General features: G+C 40.6%; 1 protein-coding gene across 4 annotated transcripts in view; it reads right to left on the minus strand.

Moving 5' to 3' along the window:
- The window catches only part of TBC1D16 (TBC1 domain family member 16), a 76,532-nt gene extending 64,130 nt beyond the window's left edge, over nucleotides 1-12,402 (minus strand). The window contains exon 1 of one of the 4 annotated variants that reach the window (XR_015741831.1): nucleotides 12,285-12,390. The gene's annotated coding sequence lies outside the window, so the exon portion shown is untranslated. Of the gene's footprint in view, nucleotides 1-12,011; nucleotides 12,205-12,284 lie in introns of those variants that run through there. The other 3 variants (XM_026701799.2, XM_026701800.2, XM_087924956.1) reach the window with 3 other exon arrangements.
- Between the last annotated feature and the right edge of the window lie 585 nt (nucleotides 12,403-12,987).

Consider the following 12,987-nt stretch of genomic DNA (forward strand, 5'->3'; position numbering starts at 1 on the left):
GGATGGCCCATTTTGGATGTGAGGTAAGTGCAGGGCCAGTGTGGAAGCTGGGGGTGGGTGAAAAATAGGCCTCCCTGAGGGTAGCCAAAGCTTGGGAAAGGCCTTTTTCGACCTCCCAAAGGCTCGAGGAAAGCCTCCACAGTCTGGGGAAGGCAAAAACACCTCCTCCACCCTCACCCCCACCCCCGCTGTGGTGCAGGAGGCTGACTAAGTCACGTCCACCATGGCCACAACCCGGCAGAGAATCCACTGAGAATCCATTGTTGAAATGTTTGAAGCCCACTCCTGGCTCATTGTGAACATTAACTCGCGTGGCACAAACTTCACCCTCCACAAGAAAGTAGGGGGGGGAGATACGGCTATCTAATTTGAAATGTTCCAGCTGCTATTTTAACAAATATTACGCAGCCTTTATTCAGACTTTTTCCGCATGACAACTCTTGTCACCGAACAGCTCAACACTGTGAGGTTTTTAATCCATCCATCAGCTGTTTCGTGGACAAAGCCCAAGACTGCTCAGCAGCCCGACCAAGATAAGTCACCAGCTGATTTGATCACATTCTCATTAAGTATTCACACACTCTCTCCCCACCCCCAACAGCCCAAGCCCTTCCCTCTAGAACAAAAGGCCACAGGGCAACATCCCATTGGCAGGTTTTCTGCCATAATCTCCACTTGCGCCGTTTCTCCTTCCTTATCAATGGGAACAATGACTTGGCTGAAAGCATGAGTTCTTACTGACGGCTTGGCACCACTGCAATGACCCAACCAGGACAGGCAGAAACTAGTTCTTTACAGAAAAACACTAAAGATTTGCACAATTTGTTGAAAGGGATAAAAGATGCAAGGCTGTAGAAGGGGAAGAACTATATGCACTCTTGAGAAAATATGCAAAACTCTTTCCTAGAACCATAATCTCAAGTAAAGAAACAGCGGGAATTAAAAAAATGGGATAGCGGAAGAGTAAAAGGGATAAAACATTGGACAGTGGCTCTTACCAAATTTTAAGGCATAAACTTATTTTGCATGTTTCTTGGACAACTATATATAATCTATAATATATATAATCTCCATGAAAGAGAATGGAACATGTCTCCATTTTTCTTCACAGATTTGTGAGTTAAGCTGAGAGACAAATCAGAAGTTAGGTGTATCGTTAGAGCTCTTTAACAAGAACTGCCATAGTAGGTTAGAGGTTTTAGGAATATATTCGAAGAAAGGAAGCCATGACAGTGCTTAACTACAGTATCTGAGAACTGTAATGGGGATAATGTTCAGCAGTAAACATGGATCAAGCAGCAAATCCTTAGCAAGTGTGTGGGATTTCTGAGTTCCCACATCACTTTATATCATAATGAGTTTAAGCTTAAGCAAGCCTGATGAATTTAGATCAATGGGCTTCATTAAGAATCTGTTTAAATCGCAACAATCTAAACATCAACTACTATAGCATTTTAGGATTTCCATAATAAAAACAAAAGCCCTAAATAGGACTACTATCTGCAATCTTTATTTAAAATGTACCTTTTCAAAAGAAGGCCTTAAGGGCTTCTTGCAGCTGCCATTTAGTCCTCAACTTACAACAGTTCATTTAGGGACTGTTCAAACTCACAATGGCACTGAAAAAAGGGATTTATAATCCTTTTTCACGTTTATATACAATTGCAGCATCCCCATGGGTACGTGATCAAAATTCAGATGCTTGGCATCTGACTCGTATTTATGGTGGTTGGAGTGTCCCAGAAAATGTGATCACCTTTTGACTCTGACCAGCAAAATCAATGGGGAATCCAGATCCACTTTACTACCTTGTTAGTAATTTAACCATAGTGATTCACTTAAAACTGCAGCAAGAAATATCATAAGATGGGGGAAAACTCACTTAACAAATGTTTCACTTAGCAGCATAACTTTTGGGCTCAGTTGTGGTCATAAGCTGAGGAAGACCTGTAATATAAAACAGCTACTATAAAAATAAAAATTCTCTTGAAGTGACCACATGGAAGTCAATATAATTTTTTACAAAGGCTATAGAGAATGAGCCAGTGAAGTAGGCAACAAGTAAAATTATAGTAGGAAAATCAAAATACGCCTGCCACAATTCTAACAAAAACAAACACTTGAACCTGTCTGTAGATATTTTTATTATAGCAGATATTCATGAGAGCTTGGAAGACACTTGATAGATTGCTGAGATGTTTCCAAAGCCACATAACTACACTCCAGATTTAGCAGCTGTTATGTGACAAATAACTTAAAAAGTACTTCCATAAAAGGATTCTGGAAAAAGACCTGCAGAAGATGTGTATATGTGTATATATATATATGTGTATATATATATATATATGTGTATATATATATATATATATATATATATATATATATATATATATATATATATATATATATACATACATATACATATATATATATATATATATATATATATATATATACATATACATATATAATCAATCATGGTATAATCAACCATGTATACAAAGAATGATGATTATTCTGGAAAAGCCTGAGGATTTCATAACTGAAAATCTTATATAGGCAGTCCTCAAGTTACAACCATTCATTTAGTCACCATTTGAATTTATAAAAGCCCAGGAAAAAGTCACTTATGACCATTTTTCACACTTATGACTGTTGTAGCATCCCCCTGGTCATGTGATCAAAATTCAAATATTTGGCAACTGGCATGTACTTATTGTACTTAAGATTACCTTTACTCCAACTAACATAATAATAATGAAACCTTCAAGGAAGAAACTAAGTTCTTTGGAACAATTTCACTTAAGTCTATACAACTCTACTTCAGAAGAGAATTTATCAATATTTGTTCTGCAATGCAAACTTCCTGCTATGGGCAGTCTTCTCTTATACAGATATTGCACTTCTCTTTAACTCAATTATTGTGATTTCATCCAGATCACAATCTTTGCACTTCTTGAGAAACCTACTGCATTTCCTCAACACAGTATTCAAACTGTGTCAAGAGAAGCCAGCGCTATTATGTGCAATTGTAAAGGTTTGGTGGTATATTCTGAAGCCCCTATTTTGGAGAAGAGGGAAATAACATAGCCCAAACTTCTGGCAGTCAGTTACTATCACAGGCTACAACCTGTCCCCTACCATCAGAGGAGAACGCTGTAATTCCCCTTAGTCAAGTTTTTGGTGACCAATTGTTCATGATTAATTTTCCCATGTTCTTCTTTTGTTGTACTTGTGTTTTGGTCTGTGACCGCAAATAAAGTATTATTATAACTGTCCCCTACTGCAGGGGTCCCCTACTCCCGGACTGTGGCCCGTTCTGAACAGGGCCACATAACTGGTGGGCGCTTGCGTGAGCATGTGAACCTTTATTTGTGTGAATGGCAGGCATGCAAACTTGCTGCTGGTGCAAGTAGAGCTACGTATTTGCCACTTGTGCAGCCCAGAAACACACCCTCTCCCCCGCCCCCCCATGCTGCTACCACCAGTTCACAAAACCAGAAAGTTTGGGGACCACTGCCCTATAGCAGGGGTCCCCAACCACTGGGCCGCGGACTGGTACAGGTCCGTGGAAAATTTCCTACTGGGCCGCTGGTTTGCTGGGCGCCGCCATCTTGTTTGATGAGAAAATGCTTCCGGGTGAGCTTTTCCGGTTGGAAACTGGCATTTGGGTCCTGAAGGAATCCTCGCGCCTTAGTTTCATCGAAGGGGGGGGGCTTCGAACGAAACTAAGGCGCGAGGATTCTTTCATTACCCAAGGCAAGGCAAGGCGAGCCGAGCGACCGTCCCAAAGCCGTCCCGAAGCAAAGCCCATCGACAAAGGTACAAAGGAGGAGTTGAAGGTGACGGGGAGAAGCGGGGGACGGCTGGCTGGCCAGTCACTCGACTTGCCTTGCCTTGTCAGGCGTGCTGATACCGGTACCGGGTCACGGATCATTTTGTGATGCCGGTACCGGGCCGTGGCACAAAAAAGGTTGGGGGCCACTGCCCTATAGGACACATTCTCTATTAATACACAGAACTTTCTTGGAATTTTCCCATGTGACAGAATAGCCTGGTTCACACATAATTGTAAACCATATTATGATTCGTTTATTGGTCAGCTGAAAATCAGGAAGAGTGTAGTAGTACCTTTTTAAACGAATACATTAGAACAAGTGGGCAGATGGTGGTTATGTGTGAGACAGATCACAATAACTCATCAATTAGCAATGTGTTAAACAGCTATTGTGCTGCAAAGCAGACATCTACTAGGTTTGTGGTAGGCTCTGATTCAGGTCTTAAAGTTCCTCATATTTACATTAATAGCACAATCAAAAACCCAACAAACTCCCAAACAAGATAAGAAGTTCCCGCATCTGCTCTTCCTCTCATGTAATATATGCCATTATCCGCCAGGAATGCTCCTTCGAATTTCATGTAAGGCAAACAGGGTCACTCCAATTTTCATGGAAATAATAAATAGACACAAGTTGAGAACAAGATTCCAAACAAGGACCAAGTAATTTTAGAGCATTTTAACCTACCAGGACACTCCATTAGATTTTAGTAGCCATTTTAGAAAAAAGAAACTTATTTTGCACAGTAGAACAAAATGTTCAACTCATATACAACAAAATACATCACATATACCTGTCTTGGGAGGTCTCAATAGGTTTTTAACACATTACTGATGTTAATTGATAAGGTGCTTAAATTCTGTACCAAAAATAATCTCTATGTGCATAATCACTTTCCCCCAAAGCCCAACTTGAATCTTATGAGTTTAGCCACCACATGAAAATGACAAAGGAGCAACAGCTCACAAAAAATTACATAATGGTACCTTGTTATTCAATTGCTTTGAAACTCATCAAATTTGATACACATTACTCATTTTGACAAGAAAATTATGTCACCAGTATTCATCGTTTCTTTGGTATTCAACGCACAAGCTAGAACTTGTGACTTGATTGCCTTGTAACTCACTACATTATTCCTTATGGGAAAATTTTTGTTTGTTTGGTACTCATCATTTTTGGTACTCATTGCACCTCTTGAAACCAATTAACAATGAGTACCAAGGTACCACTGTATTTTCATAAAATTAGTTCGCTGAAGAGGTGTTAAGTACTCCGCTAAGTACTCCGCCTCTCACTTTGTAATGCATGCATGCCCTCATGAGCTTGCCTGTTGCCTCCACACCCTCCCTTGGCTTGCCACACCCATAGCACTCACCCATCTGCTGGCCTTCTTCAAACTGTCAGACTTGCAATTTCCTGCCAGCATCCCCATTGACTTTGCTTGTTGAAAGGTGGCAGGAAGTCACAAGCTGCAAACATGCAAAGTTCTCACTTAACAACCAGATCCCTTAGCAATGGAAATTCTGGTCCAAATTACCGTCATCAAGCAAGGACTACCTGTATATTATATTTAGCACAGTGTATGAATGTAGGCACTTGAACATAAGTGTTCAGTACAAGCCACAACGATGTCAAGTGCATCATAACATTACACAAATATTGTGATTTACCTAATCTGGATATCTGTAAGTGACATTATGACATATTTAATATCACTTACGCCCCACCCTCTCCTGAAGATGCCCATGACATTGAAACTCTGTGTCATGGCCCTGGTGGAGACTGACTCTGAAGGAGAGGAGGAACAGCCTACAGGGAGTGGAAATGTGGCTCCGGAGGTTGTGGAGGAGGCTGGGGAAGGGCAGAGGCCAGTTGGGCAATCAGAGGAGGACCCAGGCCCATTCCCTCTCCATCCTAGGGCACGCAGGGAGGAGAGGATAAGGGAGACACGTGGTCTGCTTGGGAGGAGAGGATCTTGATCCTCTTCATGGGCTGCAGCTGTGACAACTGAATAAGAGGATGGACATGCCTATGGGCGAATGCTGGAAACAAAGCGTGGAAATATCTTGTTTATGGTTCCTCTCTGAGTTTGGCGTCCTTCCCAGTGTGTGTTCTGTTATCTGTGGACATCCTCCAGCCCTTATCTTGCCTGGTTTGTGTTGCTTTTTTCCTTCTTCTTGTAACTGCTTGTGTGGGAGTTTTTTTGTCTTCAGTCAAGGATATTTGGAGCTTGAAAGCAAAGTGAAGGAATAAAAGGGGCTTCACCTGTTTTCTGTGACTGTGTTTGTTTTGTATCCCACCCTGAGTCATCACACTCTGATAGTGGCTAAGGTGCTGAACTAGAGACTTCAGCATGAAAGTCATTTGTGCCAGTCATTCGTTCTCAGCCTAAGCTACCTCACAGGGTTGTTGTTATCAGAAAAATATGGAGGGAGCACTAGATATGTATGCTGCCTTGAGTCGGCCAATAATAAAAATGGAATAAAAGTCACAAATATATATTGGATCCCTTCCTGGACTTGCAGCTAACCTTAGCTTAGCTCCATTTCTCAATGTCTGAATATCTCTCCCAACCCTTGACCTCTACCTACAAATGGACTGTGGATTGACAGTGTGGTTGTGTCTTTTTTAAAGTTCTAATTGATAAATCCATTGATCTCATGCCGCCTTAAAACAGGTTGTGATAACAGTAGGTGGCTACACAAACCACCCTTGGACCTAACAGTTGTTGACAACTACCAAGACTCCACTTTATGGGGAAGGCTATTGAAAAGGTAGTATATAGCTGAAGAGAACCTGCAGCAAACAGATTACCTAGACTAATTGCAGTAAAGATTTCAGGCCAAAAGTTAGCAGTGGCACAACCTTGATCATGCTTTTTTCAATGACCTGCAATGGAACCAAAATGGCAACAGTGGATCCATCCTTGTGCACCTTGATCTCTCAGCTGTTTTTCTATCAATTGCTATTCTTTGTTCTCATTGGCTATTCTATCAACCACAATATCCCTATCAAGTGTTGATCAGGAGGAGAGAGATCTGTCCCAGGCCTCTCCTGTATTGGGTGCTGCAGTTTTACTCTCTCCCATCTTTTTCTTTTTTTAAAAAATAGATTTTATTAAATTTACAATTTAAAAACACATCGACAATACATTTACAAAATAGAAAGAAAAACGGGTAGAGGGAAAGAAGGAAAACACCCGGCCTAGCACACCGGATAAAGGCTGGTTGGGGGGGGAAAGAGAAAAGATATAGAGGGAGAGAAGGGAAGGGAAGGGGAGGGAGAATAGGGTAGAAAATACAATTAAAAACGAATGATATCTTTTTGTGACAGTCCGTAAGGATCATTTCTCTTTGTCATATCCAATCTACTCCTCTTTTCCATTATGTTTAAGTTACTTTTTATCATTTACATAATTTGTCTCTGTGTAAGCCAATTATACTATGAGTCCCAGTTGTCATAAAATGTTGAGGATCTCTCCCATCTTTTTCAACAGCTACGTGAAGCCACTAAGTGAGGTCATTCCTGGTTTGAGTTTGGTATCATCAGTATGCCGATAATACTCAACTGCATATTTCGACCCTGTGACAGCCTAGTGAAGATCTCAATAACCTTATCAGTGCCTGGAGATTGCATGGTTTTGGATGGGGAAAAATCATATCTAAGTCAATCCTACCAAGACCAAATGGCTGTTTGACCTGGCTGTCCTTGTCCTTGGATGGGGTTGCACTCCCCCCTTCAAGGTTGATACACATTATTGGGGACTTCCTGGACTTGCACCTGCTACTTAAAGAACAGGTGTCAGCTGTGGCTATGACAGCCTTTGCATAACTTCATCTTGTGTGTCTGTTATAGCATTTCCTAGATTACAGAGCCTTCAGGCAATCACTCATGCCTAGACATTTTGAGGCTTGACTACTGCAATGCTTTCTAAATATGTTTCCCCTGAAGATTATCCAGACTCTTCAGCTAGTCCAGAACATAGCAGCAGTAGAAGTTAACACACTTCACAAGCTATGCAGTTGCCATTTTGTTTCTGGATATGACTCAAGATGCTGGTTGTTATCTATAAAGCTCTAAATGGCATAAAACCTTGTTATTTGAAGGACCACCAATTGTCCATAACGTCAGCCTGGCTGTTTCGATCCTGCAAGGTTGGTGCACTTCAAGTTCCTTCAATTAAACAATGTCATCTATAAGGATTCTAGGATTTTCTGCACTCAGGAAAGAGTGTAGAAAAGAGCAACAAAAATCATTAGGGATCTGGAAGTTAAAATATATGCATAGTTGCAAGAATTGAGTATGGCTAGTCTAGTGTAGAGAAGAACTAGGAGTGATATGATATTTGAGGGGCTGCCACAAAGAAGAGGGGATCAATCTATTTTTTAAAGCACCAGAAGACGAGAAACAATACATGGAAACTAATCAAGGAAAGAAGAAACCTAGAACTAAGGAAACATTTCCTAACTGTGAGAACAATTAACCAGTGGAATGGCTTGCCTTCAGAAGTTCTTGGTAATCCATCACTGGAGATTTTTAAGAAGAGTCTGGACAGCCACTTGACTGGAACAGTTTAAGGTCTCCTACTTGAGCAGCGTTCGACTAAAAGAGCTCCAAGGTCCCTTCCAATTGTTATTACCTTTTCTGTAGCAGTCATTCTTTTAAGCCAGTTTAGTCTCTCTGGTGTTCAATAAGCCTTTGTGGTGTACTAGCTTTACTGCATCTTCTTCATGGTCCTTCAGATATTCTTCCAATGCCTTCTCCCCCCTTCATCTGGCTGGTGTACTTCCAACATTCCATTCCCACTTATTTTCCTTGGTAATTAGGGTCTATCAACATCTCTGCATGGAAGGGTATAATTCATTGTCATTTTTCTAGTCTTCCTATTCAAGACTTTTAGTTCTGCTTGAGTCCAGTTCACTATTTTAGCTGTGTATTTAATGATTGTAATTTCTCAAGTGTTAATTGCCTTGATAGCATTTTCTCTATTGAGTTGGGACTTTAAGATAGTCTTCACTCTCATCTTTAAAATAGTCTTCTAATCTTCTTCTTGTCTTTGGTGTGCTTGATGTTGCCAGGTTGAAGGATGCCCAGGTATTTGTAGTAGTCATCTTCATCCAGACTCTTATATTTTCAAAGGCCATCTAGATTTCTTCAGTTTTCACTATTTTTCCTCTACTCATGGGAAGGCTGGCACAAACACCATTGCAATATATTGTCCATATGTATGGACAAAGTTAAGTAGCAATTCTAATTCAGATGGTATTTTTCCATTCAACCTTGTCCACATTATTATCCCCTACCCATTAAGGCAGTATCTCACTTTGATTTCTGGCTGGGGTGCAAACTGAGACAGGCTATTTTAATCTGGAGCTCATGCAATAATCAGCACTACAGCCTTAACTGGGTCTCAATTCCTGTAGGTATTGTCCTGGAGCCAAATTTCAAGAGAGGCATATTGTCCCATGCTCCAAACTTGCTTTCTCTGTAAATGCCCTCATCAACATGCAGCCATAATTTACTTCCCCTGATTTTGCACATTTCCTTACTGGAAGGCATTTTTAAAATTATTGCCTAAACCAAAACTATGCTGCCGTTTGCCTTTTTTTTTCCTGACATGCAAACCACAGTGATTTGATCCAGCAATTTCAAACATTTCCTTCAAGTCTAACTAGTCACACTTGTTTTGAAAATCTTTCTGATCCAAGTCTTCCTTATTTTTTCTGTAATGTTAGAGAGTGTACCACTTATTTTCATAAAATTGTCTCAAAGTGCTTGATCAACAACTTTATTTCCTGATCGGTCAGTAGCTGCATAGAAATCTGGAGAGGGGGAGAGTGATATTATGCAAATGATAGAATTGATGTAATTTGCACCACACACATTAAATGTCTGACACAAATTATATGATTTGTGTCATTTGTACTATGATATCAAGGTGCACATTAGTTCATTATGGTTCCTATGGTACACTGTCTAGTTCATATATGGCACTAAGCCACAGCACTGCTTCCTGGTTTCTGCCATTGTAAATTCAGTATATTAAATTGCACTGTATTATATGCTTTCATTATAACTCACCAAATGTTAAAATAAAGCCTTTACTCTTGAATGCCATGGTAATCACCATTTAATTAGTTCACTTACAATAGTTCGTTTAGTGACCATTCAAAGTTACAACAGCACTGAAAAAAGTGACTTCTGACTGTTTTCCATACTTATGACTGTTGCAGCATCCACATGGTCACATGATCAAAATTTGGATGCTTGGCAACTAGCTCATATTTATAATGGTTGCAGTGTCTCAGGGTCATGAGATCCCCTTCTGTGACCATCTGACAAGCAAAATCAATGGGGAAACCAGATTCACGTCACAAGTGTGTTATTAACTTAATAACTGCAGTGATTCTCTTAACAAGTGTGGTAAGAAAAAATCATCAAATGAGGCAAAACTCACTTAACAAATGTCTAGCTTAACAACAGAAATGTTGGACTCAGTTTGTAATCAGAAGCTAAGGACCATTTGTAATACCTTCAGCCCTAAACATGCGTAACTTCCAAATCCAGGCAAGACTAGCCAGATACTGCTATCTGGGACATTGTGAAACAGAAAAAACATTGCCCCATGTACAAGTTAATCAATGTTCTACTCCAGTCAAACCACTGAAAGTCTCTCTGACCCTCTACATTAGTATGCTTTGCAATTTGCAAAAGTAATAGCTTCTTCAAGAGCTATTATTTTATGCAGACAGGCTGATTCCAAGTGCCATGTTCCTCCTGATACGTACTAAAGCTATTCCCTCGGGAGATTCCTTTTTCAAAGGAATTGCCTTTGAAGAGAAAATGCACATGGTGAAAATACCATTTTTCCTCATCAGACACACATCACTGGAACAAGAGTGCAGTCTGAAACAATGCAATGAAATGCTTTGGTTATTCTTTCATTTAAACAGAATAGTTTAGGAGTATGAAGAAACTATGTGGAATAATTAAAAGGAAAACAATGAGACAAAATAGGAGATTACTTGTTTATTATGTTTCCATTTTATTATGTTCTGAGACTAAAGATGAACTGCATTTTGGCAGGAATTCAAAGCACAGACCATATATGATATGTGATCCATACTTTATGGCCACCACTGAGCCAATATGAATTATTCATTGGTTTTGAGTGGGGGAGGTAGAGGAAGAGAAAGATGCGATCTCTTTCATAGCTGGCAGCATCACTGTAAATTAAGAAATGAACATAGCACACTGCTTCTTAACAACTTGATCCTATGCAGAATTAAGCATGCGTGGCATTGACACGCCCAACATCTCACAAGATTAATAGGCTACTAGCTGTACTTCCAGATTCATTATTTTCATCAGGGCTTTCCACTTCCTTTATTGACTGAAAAATTAAAGGTTTTAAAATAAGTAGAACATGAAACACAGAGATCGTCTGTTGTTTAAAACAAAAGTCTGTTTGCCTCAGATTATTACAGATTCATATCTGCTACAGTATATCCTACCAAATAATTGGGAACAGTTCCATTTTCATCATTATATGGGGGGGAGGGGTAAGGGAAGGTTACAGGCAAAAAAATCCTTTCTAATTAAGAGCTTTTGCCTAATCAAACAGCCTGAAATTATGTTACTCCTGATAAACTGGGATGTTTTTATTCATCAACTGAGGAAATTTTCCAATAAGAATGCAGCCCAGGATGCTAACCTGGGAAAATGTAGCATGGAGCAGATGCCCTCACCCATTCCTTTTGCTGATTACAATAGTTAGGAGGCATCTTCAAAATGCCCTTCAAAGGAGGGCCAAGAAGGAAAAAACATATGTTTAAATGAAGGGAAGTAGTGAATGGAAAGCATGTCTCGTACAGCCATCATCATTCAGATAGATAGTAAAATACGATAGTACTTTGTTAGTCAAGAGGAGTAAAGGACCGCATCTTTGAAAGACTTAAGAAGCCTTGAGACAACAGACTTCCTTGAGTGAATCTTTAGTCTCTTCTGCACACCACTCACTACCCTTGCTTCGATCCCTGGTGCAGTAATTCCACACCACTGCGCACGCATAATCCTAAATAGTGCCCAATATCCTATCGCTCTACAATCATCTGGAGCGCAAGATCCCTTCACAGTACTGCCTCATATGAACTGAGCAGGTGAACTCACTCCAGCGAGATGCCCTGACCCGTAACCCTTTCTCCAAGGCAGTCCATAGGGCCTCGTCTCCTCCCGCGCAAGCAGCACCTTCCACGCAATCCACGCGAAGAAATCGTCTCAGGGCCTCGGCGGAGACCCCACCCCACAATCCACCCTGCTCTCCCAACGCCAGAACTTCCCTCCTAAGCTTTCCCATCAAAGACTGAGATGCCTTCGCCCCAGCCCCCAACCTGGGATCAGCCTCGCCCACCCAGCCCGATGCCCAGCGGGGCAAGTTCTCACCCAGAGGCCACCGTCGCCGCCGCTGCCTCCTCCTAGATCAGCGCCGCGCGAGAGGATTTGCAGGGAAAGTAGGCGCGGCCAAACGCAGTCACACCCAACTCGATCTGCTTTACCCTGCCTGTATTATACTCTTGCCGGATCCGCTCAGGATTTGGAGGTGGAGCAAGCGGGAACGTGAATCGCTCTGTTCTTTTCAGCGGTTCCCCAGCCTTTGGCGGAGGGAACAGGCGCTTACCAAAATTGCTCTGCCAAAATGGTTCCCTTACACTGGAGTCTTTTTCCCCCTAACTCCCAGGACTGACCCCAATATGCATCTTAAACTACTACATTAAAAGGTGATCTGAAAAGTGGGCTCAGAAGTGCCAACAAAAGGCCTTTCTTAATTATATCACATTACATTATAATTAATATCTATGTTACAGATATTAGTTATATTAATATTACTACAGATATTCAGATTATGAGATTTCATTTTAGTTCACAGCATTTAAGAGTTTACCCAAAATGTCTGCAAGCCTGCTTCATGAATTGAAATAAATAACACTTGTTAGTTTTATCTTTCTACCAACAGCATACAATATTTCAAATATTGTTCAGTGTCAATTCACATTCCGAGCTTTTGCTCAAACAAATAACATGTATATTTGGAATTATTGTAGCTGCATTGCTCATAAATTATTAACATTGAGAATCTTGCTTGAAT

Source organism: Pseudonaja textilis, chromosome 2, assembly GCF_049901715.1.
Source record: "Pseudonaja textilis isolate UNSWEBS1 chromosome 2, rPseTex1.2, whole genome shotgun sequence".
NCBI classification, from domain to species: domain Eukaryota; kingdom Metazoa; phylum Chordata; class Lepidosauria; order Squamata; family Elapidae; genus Pseudonaja; species Pseudonaja textilis.